The 21,035-nt window shown below is 33.8% G+C and overlaps 1 pseudogene; it reads left to right on the top strand.

The window, feature by feature from the left end:
- Positions 1-1,529: 1,529 nt before the first annotated feature.
- Positions 1,530-20,400, top strand: LOC138347383 (uncharacterized; annotated as a pseudogene).
- The last annotated feature ends 635 nt before the right edge of the window (positions 20,401-21,035 follow it).

The following is a 21,035-nucleotide window of genomic DNA, read 5'->3' on the forward strand; positions in this document are numbered from 1 at the left end:
CGGGTATGGGTCCCCATATATATATCCTTGTCTCTGAACCTATACTTCCAATATAGGGATCTGGCAGGGTTAAATTCCCATACACGCTAGCATGTTATTGAGTCACTTTGGCTGGTGATTCCACCTCTTTTTGGTGTAGGGGAGACACTGGATTGCATGATGCTCACATGATCTATGTCGGTTTAAGTTAAAGTTCCCAATGAATGAATGAGTCCAGCCTCAAATAAAGAACATAATGAAATGAATGATTCCAAAGGTATTAGGATAGGATAATCAAGAGGTGACCTAGACCTAGGTAATGACAATAGGTTATTCTTGATCATTGCACAACAAACCCGATGAAAGTCTTAAACTATAGCCTAGGTGCAGCTAGTGTTCATACTAGCCTATGAATGAAATGAAATGAAGTATGTATGAATAAATGAAGCAGACTCTGTGTTTGCTAATGAATACTCCTTAGTTGAGGTCCCGTGTGTTGAACCCTAATTTTGGAAAGTCTTAGTGTCAAGTCCATAATTCCAAGGTCTCATGGCATATGAATGAATGATATGAGAGAAGCTATGTGTTATATGTTACGTGCTATGATATGTGCTACATGAAGATGTTATCTGTTGTGTGCAATACGATATTTATAATGATGCATGTTACTTTCATGGCATGACCTTCCTAACTCAATTTGGAAAGTTTACTAACTTCCCAAATTTTAAATTGGCAAGTCTACTAACTTGACTTTCAAAATCATGTCGTTAGGAAAGAGCTGTTCTTTATCATGCATGTCCTTGGTGTGTGCTTGAATATACCCATACTTAGCACAAGTGTGTACTAACCCTATACATATTTACTATTTTAGGTGCAGGCACAGGTGGGCGATAGAGCTACAGGTTCATTGTTGTAGCTATGCAGACTTTAGAATTCATCCGGAGTTTGGTAGGTCCTCACGCTTTAGAGGATGCTATTGTTTTACATTCTAGCGTAGTTTAAGAGTTGAGATAGTGGAGCATGTTCTACTAGAGTTTCTTTCCTCTTTTAGTTTAGACTTTGTATTGGTTCCATTTTGGCTATTATACAATTAATAATTAATGAATTATTTCTTTCAGTTGCTTATCTCTTTAATGTTAGATGGTTGATGATAAATGATTATGAAATATTAAGAATATTTAGCAAGTATGTTAAAGATCAAAAAGTTTCAAATTTTCCGCTAAAATTAACCTATGTAAAGTAAGGATGACGTAAGTAGTCTTGTTACGACCTTTGAGAGGCCAACGACGCCGGTCTCGTCTGGGGTCTAGATTCCAGTCGTAACAAAGTTGGTATCAGAGCACTAGGTTAAATTGCGAGAATAATGAGTTCATATTAACTACATTGAGTAGTTTTTATGTCATGGTAGTGAAGTGCACCACTATCTTGGATTAGAGATTGCCTGATGCGTAGGAAAATTTCCTTTCTTCTGATTTTATCGTGCTTTTCCTAATGTCTGAGTTCTTGGTTTTATGAACGTGTCTAACATTAATCCTTGTTATTTTTAGAGAATGAACACTTACAGAACTAAGGGCCTGAGGACGGGAGGAGCAACAGCTAGGGGTAATCAGAGTCCACCCCAAGCTCCAGCTGAAGGAGTGGCCATACCAGTTAAGCCAGCTGGGTTGATTGATGCTGAGGTATGGGCATCTCTAGAAAAAATTGCTCATGCTATCACGATGCAAGCTGAGGCTATGACTGTCCAAGTCAACCGACAGGATGTTCAGAGGGAGAATCCACCGGTTCACAGCATGGCTGACAGACTGCGAGATTTCACGAGGATGAATTCTCCTATAATCACAGGGGCTAAGACATCAGAGGATCCACAAGAGTTTGTAGACGAGGTGCATAACATCCTGGTGGATATGGGGGATACTGATGTTGAGAAGGGTGATAAAAAGAATTTTTTAATACAATTTTATCAAAATGCATTCAAAAATAAAGTTGTAGATGACTCATGGCTTTGGCACAAAAGATTTTGTTACTTGAATTTTCATGGTCTGAACCTTCTGAAGGAAAATCCTTGGTGTAAAGCCTTACTAATACATATACTAAGATTATGGTAGACAAGACTTCTATCATATCTTTAGACTTGTCAAATAAATAAAAGGATGAGGAAGAAGATGATAAAGATATCCTAAGAGGGTGAAATCTCAGAATAAGATGATGAAGAACCACCTCGAAGAGAAACAAAAATATTGAAGGAAATTTATCAAAGATGCAACTTTACCATTGTTGAGCAAGAAAATCATGAGGAGGAAATAAAATATGATGTTCGAAAGAAATCCATGCCAAAGAAATTCGGACGATTGAGAAAATTAATATTTGAGAACAACTTGATGACATCTTCACCGAAGAACTTCCTAGAGAAAATTTTTTCAAGGTTCGAGAATGCATTGGAGTTGTCAACAAATGCATTAATGGGGAGTGATGCGATTAATTCTCTCACACCTTGATATTTTATTGTCTATTAGTCTTCAAGAAGTCTTTTAGGATTCTTTAAAACATGTATCTAGTAAATTGTGATACATGTATTTAGTTATTTGTGCAAAAATTCTTGTTTTACATTTTTATTAGTATAAATAGAGATGTAATGGATAATTCTAATCATTTCAAGTGATATTAATTATAAACTTGAGCATTCTTTAAATAAAGTATTCTCCTTTTATATTTCCTATAAAAATATAATCTCCTTCAGAAAAGACAATATAATCTTTTATGGTGATTTCAACCTGCCAAAATTGAAGGCTTTGCACTATATCTAGATAGAAAATATTCTTCGAGTGCAAAGCAAAAGTCCTTTCACTAAGAGATTGTCCCCTTTCTTAGAAGATGACCCCTTTGATCTGGTGACTCTTTGCAATATGAGATTCAACCAAATAATCTTGTTCCACTAGTGCAACTAAATATGTTTTTCAATCTGAACTAGAAAATCAACAATAGGGTTTATTGATATACCGTGGTTGCACGGTATTATTAATATTTTTTCCTAAAGTTTAGTGTGTCCAAAAGCCTTTTTGTGCTAATTTTTATATAAGTTTCTTTTTATTTTGCAGGAAATATGTCCAAAGCTGAATGCAGAGATTTTGAGCGAAGAAATGTAGAAGAGACCACCTACGGAGCTTATGACGGTCCGTCGTTCTTGTGACGGTCCGTAGGTGGCAACGTAGTGCAGTTGCTGAAGGAAGATGGGGAAGTCTGACCAAGTGTGGGGTTACGAAGCTTGTGACGGTCCGTAGTGTCTATGACGGTTCGTCCTGTAGGTTCATCATGAAGTTCAGAGAAGTAATCCCAGTACCCATATTCCAAGAGTTGAAGTGTTATGGAACGAAGACCCTCGACGAACTGGTGTGCCTATGACGGTCTGTCATACTTGCCGTCGAGGGCAATGAAGAAGAGCAGCATAAGAAATTTCATAAGTATGGGACGCCGGAGTCCATGACGGTCCGTAGTGACCATGACGATCCGTCGCGAGGTCCGTCGATCCAGCCGCGTTTTGATAGATTTTCAGAAAATAGAGTCCTTGTTTAATTAGGTTTTTATTTTCTATAAATAGTTCGAAAAACCTCGTTTTTGGAGTTAGACTCCGGATTGTTAGACTTTTGATTATCATTAGACTTTTTGTGAGATTATTGGTTACTTTGAGATTCTTGCAAGTGACTTTTGCTGATTAATCAAGCAAACTTTCGGATTTTACTCTTTCTCATTGAAGTAAGTAAATGAATTTTTATATAATATATTTGAATATTGTGATTATGACTATGGGTAACTAAACTCCATAACTAGAGTTGTGGGAACCATAGGCAAATAATGAGATAAAACGTAACTAAAATAATAATTCTAGAATAGTGTCTTGCATGTATTAATAATTCTTTTGCTTAGAAATATTTTTAACGGATGGCCAAAGTTAGAACTCGCCTTAATGCTACTTGCCGAACCAAGGAGGTAGATAATAGGAAAAGAATTATTAACATACATTTAGTGTATACTATCTAATAGTCTAGTATTGATTGGTACGAGGTAATAACTTAGTCAAATATCGAATACGATGCTTAATATGAGGTAAAGATAAGGGTTAGGATAGCAACACGCGCAGCCGGACCAAGGTGCGGAGTGAGATTTTCTAGATGCCGGACCAAGGATTTAGAAATACACAACTTATCACTTTGCATGCAAGATACTAGGAAAGAATTGTCATAGTTAGAATTATCAATTTATGAACCTGTGGGGAACACGTAAACCCTAGTTACTTTGATTAATTGATTAAACTCCAACATTCAAAGCTGTTAAGTGTCTCTTTCAATTGCGTTAGTTATTTTCATTCATTTAGAATTAGAAACCCCCTTTTATTGCTTTGTTTTTTTCCAAGGAAGTCATTGACCAAACAATAGTAATAACAGGTTGAAGTTAAGTCTAGACTATTTTCCTAGAGGGAACGATCCCAACCTCACTAGTTGGGTTATTTACTTGACACGACCGCTTTACTTATTATTTGAGAAGTAAGTTTGAGCATATCATCTATCACTTTATCTATATATATTTTTTTATTATAAAAGGGTTCTAGCCCACTTTCAAGCTCTTTTCAATAATAATCATCATCAAAAATCATAGGAAAAAGCTTTATGAGTAGAGACGGTTGTTTAACGCTTGATCGAAAGACCCCAAGTTTTCCTTAGAGTATTCTTGGAAGATAGTTGGATAGGTAGGGCTAGGAAGAAGAGGGTTGGCTAGACATGTATGGGAGGAAGATTGACGGGTTGGTGTGCAAGCTGGTGCAGCCTCTTACCAAAGGTGACGAGTGAAAGAAGAAGGCATATTGACACTTATAAGTCAAAGAGTCTAAGAAAATCACGTAAGGCATGGAGTAAAAAAAACCTTTGACACTTTTTACGATAAGGTAATTATGGATCAAAGGTAATCAATTAAGACAAGAGACCACTACCAATTACCATAATAGAAAGGAGAATCATAGAACAAACGAAATATACAGACAAGAGATGACATATATTCATGAAAAATATTTTTCTTTATCCACTTTTCCCCCTCTCCTCCATGAGTGTTGATTTTTGTTTGGTTGGGTTAGTTTTTCCAACCAAGAAAGGCACGGGGCATGGTAACTAAAGACTTAATTAGCTTTAACTTTTTTTCATTTTTTCAATTAAGTTCTTTTATGAACATATGATATTATTTAATTGGCCAGCTCACAATCGTAAGATCTATAGTAATGTGTAAAATGGTGTGCTTAGTGTAATCAGGGTTCGAACGAAAAAAATTTTTACTACTCGACATACTAACCTTTCATCAGACAACTATATCGAGCTCATTGAACATTAAGTTTCTTTTTTTTCCGTATCATTGAAATTATTTCAATTATACTCTCACTTCTATTAGAAAAAATTCTTATTCCTATCCTAAAAGTCTCCAAAATTAACTAGAGTGAGACTTATCTTGAAGAAGATTTCAATGTCATAGCTTTTTCCTTCCTACTCGCTCAGTTTTTATTTGAAATCTAGTTTCACCACTCTTCTTCATTATGGTCTCTAATTTAGTTTTTATTACTTTTCCACCTTTTATTGCATTACTACCTTATTTTATGGTGTCAAAAGAAACTAAAATTGCATTTTACTGCTAATCTGATAACCATCTAGTAGAATTTTATATTTCTTTACTTTTTTTCCTTTTGGAGTTTTTTCTTGTAATCGTACCTCTATCTTTGAAAAAAGCAGAGGAGGGGGACAAGTTTAGGAGTCTATTTTTTTTAAATATTTGAAAAAATACTCTTACTTGTTGTATAAATAGAAATATCATTTTACAAACGACTTTGATTCAATAAGACAAAAAGTTCACATAGAAAGTGTATGTCATGTATATTCATTAGTCTATTATTTCTACGTGTGAGAGATAATTGTTTTCTCTATGGGTAATTCTCTTGGACAAAAAGTACATTTCATTATCATAAATCATCATTTCTTATGTCATAAAATTTTACTACTAAAGAAACATTAATATTGTTAAAATAGGAAGAGATCAAACTTTTAAGTGAAATCATACTAGATAAAGTGTGCATGATACTGACCTCTATTTCTATGGGGTCATCTCTGTGACTACCAACCTACATGCAACTTCAAATGATGAGACGTATGTAATAATAAGGAAAATCCAAATGCGAATAAGAGAAATTGTTAATATTCAAATTTAATCTACAAAACATGGATATTTCATTTGGTAGGTCAACTTATTAACATAAACCCACTTTCATTATACACCAAGCTACATAAGCCGAAGTACCATTTTACAGAAAAAAATATAATGAAAATGTTTACTAACAGAATAATTTGTACATATTAATAAGATGTGAACTTAGAAGAACTAAGCAAAACATATAGATCTAATAGTATTAAATGAACATGTAATCTGAACTTGAAAATATAGGGTCAAACAAGCAAGTATACAAAAAAAATGAATGAATTGAGTTGTATCTTAACCAAATATCATAACAATTTTATTGGAATACCTTTCTAAGAAAATTATGAAAAGATCTAATAAGCATGAGTTCGTTACCAAAAAAAAAAGGTGGCTAAAATAATTGATTATGTGAAATAAAAAATTCTATAAATCATTACATAGAAGAAAAATTATCAAAAAGATGATGATATACCAAGCATATGGATAGTTAAATTTAATGTTCTTATTATCTCTCATCTCAATTTCTTTAACACCCCTCCAAAGGGCTCCCACATTAGGTTTTCTTGGAGACTCACACTCACAACCTTAAGGTTGGAAGTGAAGACACCATACCACCTGATCAACTCTCTCTTGTCTCTCATTTTTATTTTATTTTAATTTCATTCACTTTTTTAAAGTTAACTTCGATAGAAATAATATATTATATGATTATTTATACACATACACAAATATAGATCATATTTTAGTTAAACTGTATATTTCTTAAAATACCCTTTAATATATTTTGTACGATTCTGTCATTTATTTATTTAATTTTATAAATTATTCATTACAATTATAAATTTATATAAATTAAACTTTTGACTTTATAAAAAAAAATTAATAATCGGATCATTTCGATAAGTAAATCAGTTGTTTTAAAAAAAAATATTGATACCCATAACTATAGTACTTCATCATAATATATTTAAAATCCAAGTTGGTTCATTTCTTTATTTTTGCTTTCTTAATTTAGTTTATTTAGATTTTTACACTGATGAAAATAATCAATATAAATTTATAAAATATTTCGCACCTTTGCAAAGTTTAAGTTTGTAAGTCCATGTTATCTGTGTATACTTGCTCTATGTACATATGTGGAATTACTATTGAATATGAACATATTTTTAAATAGAATAGATCGGCTTAATCCATGTAGTTCGCCCATCACAAATCAATAGACACGAAATTAGCACCAAGACTTGAGAAATTATATTTTCTATAGTCTTTATTGACGAAAGTGTATCAAATAAAATAAAAGTATAAAATCAACAAATAATATCAATATAGTAGTAGAACCATAAACCACTCACGAGACTTATAAACATAATTGTATTTTTTATATGATGCATTTTATTGCATAATTTGAGAAAATTGATGAACTATACTTTTTTCGTTTTTACAAAATCGACTGAATTCGTTGGTTTTAATATATTCCCTTGTCAATTAATGAATGGACTCTGTCTATTTCTTATGAAGCACTTGCATTATTCTTTTGGTGAGTTGTCACTTGTAATTATGAAAAATGATAGCCAAAAAATTGTATTTAGCTTTGAATTATTTGTCGTAGCAAATAGTCGATTCGATACAAATTTTAAGTCGTTGATATTAACACATTATATATTTTGTGACAATATTTTTGTTGTCACTAAATCACAGATTGATTAAGCACAATAAAACTTTTGTCACCAATTATTTATATTATTAGTGACGAAAATAAATTTCATAATTAAATGAAAATTTTTATAGCTAAAACTCATATTTAACTACGAATTCAAATTTGTCGATATTGTAACATGTTTTTTGAGATGAATTTTTTTTGTCAAAAAATTAATAATTATTAAGAAAAAAAATAATTTGTCATGAATTAGATACATTGTTAGTGACGAAATAATGTGTCACTAATAATGTTAAATTTGTAACTAACACTATTTAACAAATGACGCCAATTAATCTTTTTGTGAAAAACTTTAGTGTTCAAAACATTGCTTCAAAATTTTTATGTTTCGTTGCTAAAAGTATGTGTTGCATATATTTAAGCACGAAAAGTAAATTTTATCACTAAAATCGAACAATTAATGACAAATTGGATGTCGTAGCTAATAATTTCGTATCTATATATCATATTTATATATTGTAGTGAATTTCAAAGTAAGAAATCCCCAATTGAGTTAGGGTTTTCTTCAACTTCCATAGGTTCTCTTGATTATAATTTAAATGATTGAATTATTATCTCTTATGCATGAATTGATGAAATGTCATTGATTTTATGGTGATTCCCCTATGAACCCATGTATCCCCATGCTTTCCAACTTATGAACATTTAATATTGGTCTTGCATTATGAAGGAAGTCTTTTATGAAATCAAGCATGAATTGATAAAATTATATGAATTTATGATGGAATCCATATCTAACCCATGCCTTTTAAATTTTGATGATTGAAAGTGGGTATTGAACCTTGAAAGGTGAATAAAGGAATTATGCATGTTTTAAGAAATCTATGTAAAAATTGAAGGATGCTTTAACAGTGATGTATCAATGATGTTGGTATTCTTGTGTTGTTGAAAGGATTTCTATAAACAGATAAAAACATGATGTGAAAGGTTTTCTCACATAATAAGGATTCCAAGGTTGAAAGGTCTTCTCACCTAATTGAATCAAAGACTAAGAGCTATCCTAATGAAACCTAGCTTGTATTGGAAAGAATTTGTGCCCTTCCATGGATAATAAGAACAAGTAAGAATGACCATTTCTTGGGACTTATGCTTAGCCCCGAGAGTACAGTGAGATGGAACCTCTCCCGTTAGTAGAGGCAGGGTTTCTAAAGGCAAAATCCTTATCCCTAACCTATGTGCCCTCATAGGATGATTGTATAGATAGACATTAACTAGTGAATATACTTAACCTAGAAGTTCATGGTCCTTACTTTGTTAAGTAAGTCAACCATTTTCAGTTTGGGAGACACCAGGGGATCATACTATAGCTCACACCGTCTCTATTTCGGTAAAGGATACTTTCCACAATAATAATGAACTGGCATTACTTCAAAGATTATCTTACATGTGTTCAAAGGCTTTAATTGATGTTAGCTTTCATTGACCATGTTTTATGACTTATGTGTTATAACCTTTTAATATCATGTCTTAGTTTAGTCAATATCATATCATGAAATGTCCTCTTTTAGTACGAATTAAATGTTTTATGTATAGCTATCATACATGGTACATTGTTTTATACTAACATATACTCTTGCCTACATTTCCCCCCGAATGTAAGTTCAACATTCAAGATTCTCTGTTTTATGGTAAGTGGTCAATTGCAAGGTTTTTGAGCTTTTGCGAGTCTTCATGCTTCGAGGACAGATGTAACATCTCGCAAATTGAAATAGCTAAGAATAAGTTAAGAAACTAAAAATATTCATTTTTTTAGAAAGAAAAAGGATAATATGAAAGAAAATCTGAGTTAAGAACGTGAGTTTTGGTCATTTTCCAACGACCATAACTTCTAACTCAGGATAAGTTAGAGGTGCTTCTAGATATGGGTGGAAAGATCTTGGAAAAACACGCGGATTTGTGCAATTTTGATATCATATGAGTGAGCTAAGCCTTTTGAAAGTAGGGATGTTGAATTGAGGAAAGTCTCAATCTGGGTTTAGGGAAGGACAAACTAGTCTTTTCTATAAATATTTTCCTAATTCGTTCTTAGGGATTTATTGTGGTAAAAACTAAATTAGTTTAGTTTGGAAAAGTTAGAATTATGCTTAGGGATTGTAAAATAGATAAAATAAGAAATAAAGGTAGAAGAGTCAAGAATTCACCAAGAATATCAAGCTTTGCGAATGGAATTCGTCGGGGTGATCCCTATCAAGGAATGTGATATCATTTAGTGTAGGGTCAGTGTAACACCCAAAAAGAATTCGAACTAAGGCTTAAAAAATTCATTGTAGTGAGTGAGATTTTACCAAGGAATGAAAAATTTCTTTAGTATTAAGGTCAGTTCACGCACCAAGAGTTCCAAAAAGAACTAAATTGGAAATAGCAAAATCTGAAATTTGGAGAGTTAAGTTAAGTAAGGGTTTTGAGTCAAATTTAAACGGCCATAACTCCTACTTAAGAATGATTTATGTGTACTACAAGATACCATAGGAAATATCTTTAAATAATCTTTACAAAGTCGCCGAGTTTGTTATGTTTCTAGTTAGGATGAGTGAGGTATGACCTTTTGAAGTTAGGTTGTCCAGTTAAGAAAAGTTATGCAAAAATATGAGGAATGTTTTGGTCATTTCCTTACCCAATCAGATTTAGTTCATTTTTGGTAATATTTTAGGGTTCTTATCCTTTTAGGTTCAATTTTATAATCCTAATATATGCCTACGATTTTAGTTGAGAATTCAAGAAGAGACAAGAAGAAGAAAGAACAGAAAAGAGGAGAAAAGAGTTAATGATGAAGGCGTTTGTCGACGTTCTTGAAATTAGTTGTGGTTTTTTGAATGTATTTAATATCTAAGAGGAATGTAAGCTTCCATAGTGTTGGGTTTGTTAACCCACACTCCATTCATGATTTATTCAGCGTAATTTCGTTCTTGAAATTTAAGGATTAAGTTTTTATGAGTTCTTGATGAGCGTTCTTGAAGTTTCATTAAGTTTTGATGTAAAATTCTACTTGGGTCAACTTTAAGCGACCATATATCTTAGCATATTAAGAGTTAAGTGAGTCATAACCTATCCATTTAAAGGTACTTAAATCTACTTTCCAACGCATCAATTTCGTGTCAACCCAATTTCTTAGTAAAACGTTATGACTATTTTAGTAACCTGTACAATGTTGTTACGAATTAGCCGTGTACAATGTTGTTACGAATTAGACGACTATAAAACAATAAATGGGTTGTTTTTGCTTTTTACCTCCAATAAAGTCCTGTACGAACTTATTGACTAATAAAAGGTTCAAAACAATCATATTTTCATCTTAACTAATGAAAATCATAATTCTTGGTTAGAGATTTCAAGAAACTAATTCAAGAATCTCAAGAAAGGTTTCTATTCATGTTCTTATCCAAACTTCTTCAAGAACCTTGTTCTTCCTATCTAAAATCATTCCGAACATATTCATAGACTTAATTTCATAATTCAAATTCAAGGTAGAGTTGAGAGTTAAGTTTTTGAGAATTCCTTCAGACGTTCTAAGAAAGTCCTTTTGAGGAGTGTTCTACAACTTCTAGTAATAACTTGTTTCAAAACTCAAGAAAGTGAGCATGAGAGTGAGAATAATGTATTCATGAGTCTACAATATCACCTACATCCTTCATATCATTAACCATAACTCTTGAATTCATAATTCACATTCAAGAGACAGTTAAGAGTAAAGTTCAAGAAAGCCTTTGAGTTCAATTGTGAATCCGTTGAGATCAACTATTGATTTTAGCTAAGTTTCTAGGAAGTAAATAAGAGAATGAGAATACTAATATACATGAGTTCCATCTAGTTACTTAGACGTTCGAGTTGAGTGGTTCATGCCCATGACTTCCGCATGAATTCCATAAATTGAGTATCATTGAGAGGAGTAGTATCTCCAAGTTCTAAGCCTTGAGTATTGAGTTCCTTATTCCTTTGCAATTATGTTTCTAATCATGCGACTATTACATGTTATCCATGAATTCCTTGAGTTGAATTGTTCATACTCATAATTCCACATGACCCTATTAGTTGAACAATCTTGAGATGAGAAGTACCTTTGAGTTCTCGAGTTGAGAAGTTCTTTCTCAAAATTCTGCAGGAATCCTCCAAGTTGAAAAATCATGAAATCATCCATTAACATGATATCATGAACCTTTAATCCATATTTCAATTCAAGGAAAGTGAAGATTTAAGTTTAGAATTTAAGAAGTAAGTCAAAGCAAAGTTCTTAAAGTTTCAAGAGTCTTTATTAAATGATTTAAATTCCTTTAAAGGTTCAAGTTTCAATTCAAGTAATGAGTTGAAGTCCTTCCTTCACAGAAATATAAGGGAAATAAGTATTCCCTAAGAGTTAATTTAATACTCCAGTTTTTAAGTTAAGCAAAGATTAAAGAGTTGAGTTCATTTTCTCAAAAGTTATTAGGGAACTAAGTAGTACTTAAGAGTTATAAATGTTTTCACACTTTTGAGCAAGAAAAATGAAGCTAGACTTCCTACAGACTCTTTGGCTAGTTCTAGAGAAAAAAAAGAAACTATGATCTAGAAGAGAGCTTTTAAAGCTAAGTTTGAGAAATTACCTCAAACCAGAGAAGAAGTTATTTATATAACTTATGAGCTTAACTATTTTGGGAGTAGTATTGAACACCGATATGGGGACGCAAGTTCAGATTAACTCAAGCCTCTATAAACCATGTAGTCAATATAGGCAGAAGCAGGATCATACTTTTTAGACGATTCCTTAATGTTTTTTTAGCATAAACTAGTGGATTACATAGTAGTTCAGGTTCTATACTGACGGCAAGGTACACGAAGGTCCTCTTGCAATGTGAGGTACGATGTTGTACCATTGCTTAGGCTCATAGTGATGGTTGTTGGTTAGAGAATCTCCCTAAGAAAATTAATTACCTTGTTATATAAGTAAAGTTAAGTTTTTATTCCATTTTCTTAAATGAACTAAGTTGTTTCTAATGTTTTATAAAGTTTTCTATATATTGCATGCATATTCTTGCTTTATATTGAGTTGAGTATCCATAGTCGAATATCATATCTTTGAGTTGAGTATCTTATAATTGAATACTTCTGAGTTGAGTAAGTTCACTATTGTTGAGTATCTTATCCTTGTATACTTCTGAGTTGAGTAAATTGAGCATTGTTGAGTATCTTTAGTATTCCTTGAGTTGAGTAAGTTTGTAAAGAGGTAAGTATGTTTTCCTTTATTATCAAGTTCAAGCCTATGTTTTATGCTTTATGTTTCTCTTTACATGTTCGTACATTCCATGTACTGATCCAATTAGCCTTCATCTTCTTATGATACAGACACAGTATTCAGAATCATCAAAATGAGATTCGTTGATACATCCGAGAGTTCGAGCTAGCTATGGTGATTCTCCTTGCTTCTAGAGGATTTCATTTACTTTTCAGTTTAGTCAGGATGTCGTGGGTGTCGTCCCGACTTCCATCTTTATTAGTTAGAGGCTTCATATATAGTCAGTTTAGTTATGAAGTCTGTATCATTCATTTATTTTATTAAATGTATTAAACATTCAAGTTGCCTATTGTACGGCGAGTTGAATACATTATTTTATTCAAAGTTTTTCATTTGACTTAAAGATTTATATTCCAGTTTCATGAATTTTGTTTAGTTTTTAAGCTGTTGTATATATGCTTAAGTTAGTCTTCCGCTTGTAGTCAACCAGGATGTGGGTCGCTTGGGGACCAGCGATGGTCTTTGAGTGCCGGCCACGTCTAGGGTGTAGACTCAGATCGTGACATTAAGTTCACCCGCACATCAAACCTTCTCAGTTCATTGATTGGTGAGTTGTTTACATGTTAGTATGTGAAGTTCTTGAAAAATATTGTCGAATTCTTGTTGGTTGAATTGTTGAATGCCTAGTGTTGATTTGATACGTGTTTTCAAGTTTTCTTTTTTAGTTAAATCTATTGGGTATTGAGGAAACTAATGATCCTAAGTGCTTAGAAAAATAACCATGGAAGTTTAGACGACTTAGAAATGAAAAACAAAGAGAAAAGTCAGAGATTTTTAGGGCAAGGGATGGGAAGTCGCGTCTACCAGAGAGCCACAAAAATTCTTTTGAACTTTTGCTTCTAGCGCATCACGGCAGCCACAACGCCACAGTAAGTTCTCTGAACATTGAGGGCTGGAGCCCTGCGCCTCTCAGATCACCAAGGACGTCAGTTTTCCCCATTCTTTCCCCACCTTTTCGTACTAGTTCCTTAGTGATGTACCCATGTTTCTTAGTTGATTTCAACACTCTAAAATACAATAAACATGAGATTATGAACCTTTAATCCATAATGCAATTCAAGGAAAGTTAAGATCAAAGTCAAAGGAATTAATAGTCAAGTCTAAAAGTCAAGAAGCAAGTCAAAGCAAAGTTCTCAAAAGTTTTCAAGAGTCTTTAACGATGTTTTTAACTTTGTTTTATGAATAAAGTTTCTTCTCAAGTTTTTCTTTCAAATAAATATATGGGGACTGTGTATTCCCAAAGAATTTTAACAGAAATGTTTTTTCACATTTGAACAAAAACAAAAATTGAGTTTTCCTAAGAGCCTACGGGCTAATTTTCAGAAAAGAGTTATAGCTTTATAAAAATGAAGCAAGCAAGATAACTGAGATTTCCAAGATAGCCTTTTTGAGCACTAATCTCAAATCATAGAAGAAATATGTCTTAAAAACATAAGAGCTAGTATATTATGGGAGTAGTATTGAGCACCAAATTTGGAACGAGCATGATTTCAGATAACTCACATCTCCATAAAACTATGTAGCCACCATTGGTAGAAAAGGATCATACTTAGATGAACCCGTTTCAAGACAACTGGATCCATTAGGCATCTTAGGTCTTATACCTTTGGCCGGGGTAGATCGATGTATCATCACTATAGCTCTTAATTGATGGTTGTCGGTTAGAGAAACTACCATAGAAGAAAAATATATGTATATATATACATCCTTTTATTTATATTTTTACATATATCTCATAATTATTTGTATCCTTGTATACACTCAGAATTTACAACATTTTTTCAAACAACTTTTCTTTATATTGCACTAATGTATCAGTATTGTTGAGTTATGTTGTTCATGAGTTGAGAAAAACCAAGGTAAGTGTTCCTTCTTACTCTTATCAAGCTTAAGTTGTTTTAGCATTCCAACTCGCATACTCGTATATTCAATGTAGTGAAGCTAGTTGGACTGCATTGTATCATGATGCAGACGTAGGTAATGAGGATCAACATCTGTTGCGTTGTTGATCCCATTGAGGACTCCAGAGTCAGTTGGTGAGCCTTTTTGCATTCAAAAGGACTATTTTTATTGTTTTGTTTTTGAGTATTTTCTTTATTAAGATGTTGTGCGGTCTATCCCAACATCCATCTTAGTTTCAGAAGAATTCATAGATAGACATTCAGATGTTAGTCCTTTTTACTTTCCATTTCTTTCTATTTGTTAAGACTTAGTTTACCAGTTTTGACAAATGAATATTTTAAACCTTTACAACATTCTCAGTTAGTGTGCTTTATCAGTTTAGTTAAGTTTGATCATTATAGTTATTGGTTGTTGTCTTCCGCTGAGTTAAGTAATCCAGGCTAAGGATCCTCTTAAGGCCAGCAATGGTCTTCAAGTGTCGCCCCCGTTCAGGATGTATGCCCTTGGCGTAAAAAACTTGGTGTCAGAGCATAGATTTCAAGAGTACTATGGAGCCTATGAAGTCGTGTTTGTAGATTTCTAGTTATCGGTGTGAAGCGTGCCACATCTATAATTAGGAGGTTGCAATATTTAGGAAATTCTTCACTTCTTTCATATTTCTTTCCTTCCTTAGAGTTTATCTCAAAAGTTTCTCTCTAATTCATACTTGCGCATTTTTTTAGATAACCATGCCTCTATAAAAATTAGCAAAAGGTCGTCCAACTAGGAGGAATGTAGAGGAACAAGAGTTACTCAATGCACCTGAAGTTCAACCTGAAGGGGAAGTCACTAACATTAAGTTTTGTAAGGCTATTAGGATGTTAAGTCGAGCGGTTACTAACCATGTCGGGCGATGATGAGAATCTCAATAAAAAGAGGCTGAAACTTCAAGGGATTATGAGTTCTTGAGGATCAATCCTCCAAGTTTCATCGGTTTAAGCACTACTGAGGATTCGGCGAATTTCATTGAGGAACTTAAGAGGGTGTTTGATGTCATGTATGTTGCAGATGTTGAGAAAGTTAAGCTAGCTACATATCAACTGATAAACGTTGCTAGGATTTTTTTTGATCAGTGGAATGAGGGTATAGGTGAGAATGCACCACATTTAAATTGAGCTTGTCTTGAAGAATCTCTCTTGGTACATTTATTTCCCCTAGAATTGAAAGAGGGTAAGGTACGATAGTTTCTTACACTCAAATAGAATTCCCTCAGTTTGCATGAGTATGGGTTGTGGTTCACCCAACTATCTCATTATACTCCGGAAATTGTTAAATACATGAGGAGTAGAATGAGTTTGTTTGTTCCTGGATTGGGTCATTCATCAAGCAAAGTGGTCAGGAAACTATGCTCATTTTGGACATGGACATCTCAAGGTTGATGATGTATGTGTAGAAGGTAGAGGAGGTAAAACTAAGAGACTGAGAGGACTTCAATAACAAGAGAGCTAATATAAGGAATGAGTCCGGGCAGCAGAAGAGTAATACCAACTGGTCATCCTTCCAATAGAAATAGAAAAGTCCTCCTTCATCATCTACTAGTGCACCTGCACCGAAGAACAAGGGTGAGTACTATCGTCAGAGTTCAAGAGTTAAACTTGTCTATGCATAAGGTAGTTTGGTGCAAGAAGGTAGCAAGCCTCCTGTCTATGCCAAGTGTGGTAGAAACCACTTCGATGTTTGTCGTGAGGGCTCCGCTAGTTGTTTCAAGTGTTTTTAGACTAGGAATTTCATGAAAGAGTGTCCAAGGAATAAGCAAGTAAAAAAAGTCGAGTCTTCATCAGTTGCTCTACCATATAGGGCTGCACCTAGAGAAGCTACTTCCAAAACTAGAGGAGGAACAAATCACTTGTATGCTCTCAACAATTGCAAAGAGCAAGAGGATTGCCAGATGTTGTCACTAGTATGATTCAAGTCTTTGAATTTATTGTTTTTGCTTCGCTAGACCCGGGAGCGAGTTTATATTTTTGTAACTCCATATATTTCTATAAACTTTAATATTATTCCTGGGAACCTTAGTGAAACATTCAGTGTTTTTACACCTATTGGTGAATCCATTCTGGCATAAAGAGTTTGTTATTATTGTCCCATTTATATTGATTATAAGAGTACCATGGCCGATTTAATTGAGTTATGCATTATATAATTTGATGTCATCCTTGGTATGGACTGGCTTTATGCATGTTATGCTCAGTCAATTATAAAACTCGAGTAGTCAAGTTTTAGTTTCAAAATGAGTCAGTCCTAGAGTGGAAAAGCAGTTTAGCAGTGCGTAAGGGTCATTTCATTTTGTACATTAAGAAAAATAAGTTAGCTTCTAATGGGGGGTGTCTATCACCTAGTCCAAATTAATGACTCAAGTGTTGAGTCACCTTCTACGCAGTCAGTTCTAGTAGTAGAATCTAGAAGTCTTTCCTGATGATCTACCCAGAGTCCCTCCTGAGAGAGAAATAGACTTTAGCATATACATCATTCCAGATACTCATCCTATCTCTATTCAGTCATATAGAATGGCACCAGTAGATTTGAAAGAACAGTTGAAAGATCTGTTAGATAAGGTTTTCATTCAACCAGGTGTCTCACCATGGGGAGTCCGGTCTTGTTTTTTTAAAAGAAAGATGGTTCCCTTAGGATGTGTATAGATTACCGCCAATTGAAAAAGTTCACCATTAAGAATAAATATCCTCTTCCTAAAATTGATGATCCTTTCGAACAGCTTTAGGGGGCTTCCTGCTTCTCAAAAATTGATCTCAGATTAGGCTAGCATCAGTTGAAAGTAAAGGATTGTGATATTCCAAAGACATCTTTTAGAACCAAATATGCGAATTATGAATTTTTGATCATGTAATTTGGGTTGACCAATGCACCTGCAACATACATTGATCTTATGAATAAAGTCTTCAAGCCTTATTTAGGTATGTTTGTTATCGTCTTCATTGATGGCATACTAATATATTCAAGGAATGAATACGATCATGTTAGTCATCTCAGAATAGTTCCTCAAACATTGAAAGATGAGGAGTTATATGCTAAGTTCTCAAAATATGAGTTTTGCATAAGTCTGCGGCATTCTTGGGACACATAGTCTCGGTGATGGAACTAAAGTTGATACCTAAAAGATAGAAGAAGTTCATAGTTGGCTTAGACCCACGTCTCCCACTGATATTAGGAGTTTCTTGGGTTTGGCTGACTACTATAAGAGGTTTGTTGAGGTGTTTTCTTTGGCTCATGTCCTTTGACCAAGTTGACTTAGAAAACAGTTAAGTTTCAATGGTCTAAAGCTTGTGAAAAAAGCTTTCAAGATTTGAAAAAGAGGTTGACTACCGCCCAAGTATTGAATTGGTCTGAAGGTACTCAAGTCTTTGTTGTGAAATGTGAAGAATCTAAATTTGGTTCGGGTTGTGTTCTAATGTAGAAGGGTAAGTTTATAGCTTATGCCTCCAGGCAGTTAAAGGTTCATTAAAACAATTACCCGACCCATGACTTAGAATTGGCTGCTATAGTTTTTGCTTTAAAGATATGGAGGCACTACTTGTATGGTATTTATATTGATATATTACTGATCTCCAGAGTTTATAATATGTGTTCACCCAGAAAGATCTCAATCTCCTACGAGGATATGGTTGGAATTCTTAAGATTTATGACATGAGCATTCGTTACCATCCAGATAAGGCTAATGTGGTTGTTGATGTCTTAAGCAAGTTGTCTATGGGTACTACCACCCATCATGAATAAGAGAAGAAAGAACTAGCAAAAGATGTGCATAGACTTGTACGCTTAGGAGTCTGACTCATGGATTCCGCAGAAGAATGAATAGTAGTGACAAATGAGTTTGAGTAATCGTTAGTTCCAGAAGTGAAAGAGATGCAAGACCAAGATCTCATTTTGTTTGAATTTAAGGAAAATGTTCATAAGCAAAGAGAATTAGCTTTTGAACAAGGGGGAGATTGTTCATAAAGATATCAAGATAGATTATGGGTACATATGGTGGATGGAATCCAAAAGAGATCATGGAGGAAGTTCATAGCTCCAAATATTTCATTAATCTGATTTCCACAAAGATGTACCGTGATTTGAGAGAAGTATATTATTGGAATAGTATGAAGAAAGGCATTGATAAATTTGTTGTCAAGTGCCCGAATTGACAACAAGTTAAAGTAGAGCACCAAAGGCCTGGAGGTTTGGTTAGAATATAAAACTTCTATAATGGAAGTGAGAGATGATTAATATTGATTTCATCACAGCTTTACCTAGATCTCGCAGACAGCATGATTTTATTTGGGTGATTGTCGAATATAATGACAAAATCAGCTCACCTTTTACAGGTAAAGACTACCTATTCGGCAGAGGATTATGCTAAGTTTCAAATTCAAGAGATGATAAGATTTCATGGAGTTTCATTCTCCATTATTTCAGAGAGAGATGCACAATTTACTAGACAGGAAATCCTTTTATGAAGGTTAGAGTTCAAAGGTAAACTTAAGTAATGCCTTTCCTCTGCAGACAGATGGGTGAGCAGAGCGCATTATTCAGACTGTACAGGATATGTTAAGGGAATGGGTGATTGATTTCAAAGGGAATTGGGATGATAATCAACCTCTCATAAGTTTGTTTACAACAACAGTTATCAATCTAGCATCCAAAAGGATCGTTGTGAAGCACTATATGGGAGAAAATGCATAATTCCTATCGGATGGTTTGAAATGGGTGAAGCGCGTTTGATATGAGATGATTTAGTTCACCAAGATATGGAGAAGGTGAAAATGATTCAAGAGAGGTCAAAAACGGTGCACAGTCGTAAAAAATCATACACTGATGTTAGGATAAGGTTGTTATAGTTCGAAGTAAATGATTGGGTATCTGAAAGTTTCACCAGTGAAGGGTGTTATAAGGTTTGGTAAGAAGGGGAAACTTAGTCCCCGATATATTGGACCTTATCATATAGCCAAGAGCTATGTAGCTTATGAGTTGGAGCTACCACAAGAGTTAGAAGCAGTTCATCCGGTGTTTCATATCTCCATGTCGAAGAAGTTCATGGGTGATATTTCCTTGATCATTCAAACTGAGAATATTTAGATCAAAGATAACTTGTCTTATGAGGAGATTCTGGTGCAAATCCTAGATCGCCAACTTTGTAAGTTGAGGACAAAAGAGGTAGCATCAGTCAAGGTCTTTTGGAGGAACCAAATTATTGAAGAAGCTACATAGGAAGCTGAAGAGGACATGAAAAAAAGATATCCACATCGCTTTGAACCAGGAGAAAATGCATACTAAGGTACTAATTTTATTCTTAGTACCATCTAATCTTGAGTGAACATGTTATTTGGTTGTATTTTCTTATGTGTTTTTCAACTTGATATTTCTACCCTAAGTATAGTAAGAGTAACTTTATTCGAGGACGAGTATTCCCAAATGGGAGATATTGTAACATCTCGCAACTTGAAATAGCTAAGAATAAGCTAAAAAATTAAAAATATTCTTTTTTTTTGGAAAGAGAAATGGAAAATATGGGAAAATATTCTATGTTAAGAAAGTGAGTTTTGGTCATTTAAACTGGCCATAACTTCTGAGTCAAGATGAGTTAGAGGTGCTTCAGGATATGGGCGAAAAGATGTTGGAATAATCTTTCCATGCCTTTTTAGAAAGTTGGGTTGTTGGATTGAGGAAAGTCTCAATTCGGGTTTAAGTAAGGGAAAACTAGTCTTTTCTCTAAATAATTTCCGAATTCGTTTTTAGGGATTTATTGGGGTGTAACTAAATTAGTTCAGTTTGGAAAAGTTAGAATTATGCTTAGGCATTGGAAAAGAGAGAAAAGAAGAAAGAAAGGGAGAGAAGTCAAGAATTCACTATGAACGTCAAGCTTTGTGAGTGAAATTCATCGGGGTGATCTCAATCAAAGTATGTGACAT

This window comes from Solanum lycopersicum, chromosome 3, assembly GCF_036512215.1.
Source record: "Solanum lycopersicum chromosome 3, SLM_r2.1".
Taxonomy (NCBI): domain Eukaryota; kingdom Viridiplantae; phylum Streptophyta; class Magnoliopsida; order Solanales; family Solanaceae; genus Solanum; species Solanum lycopersicum.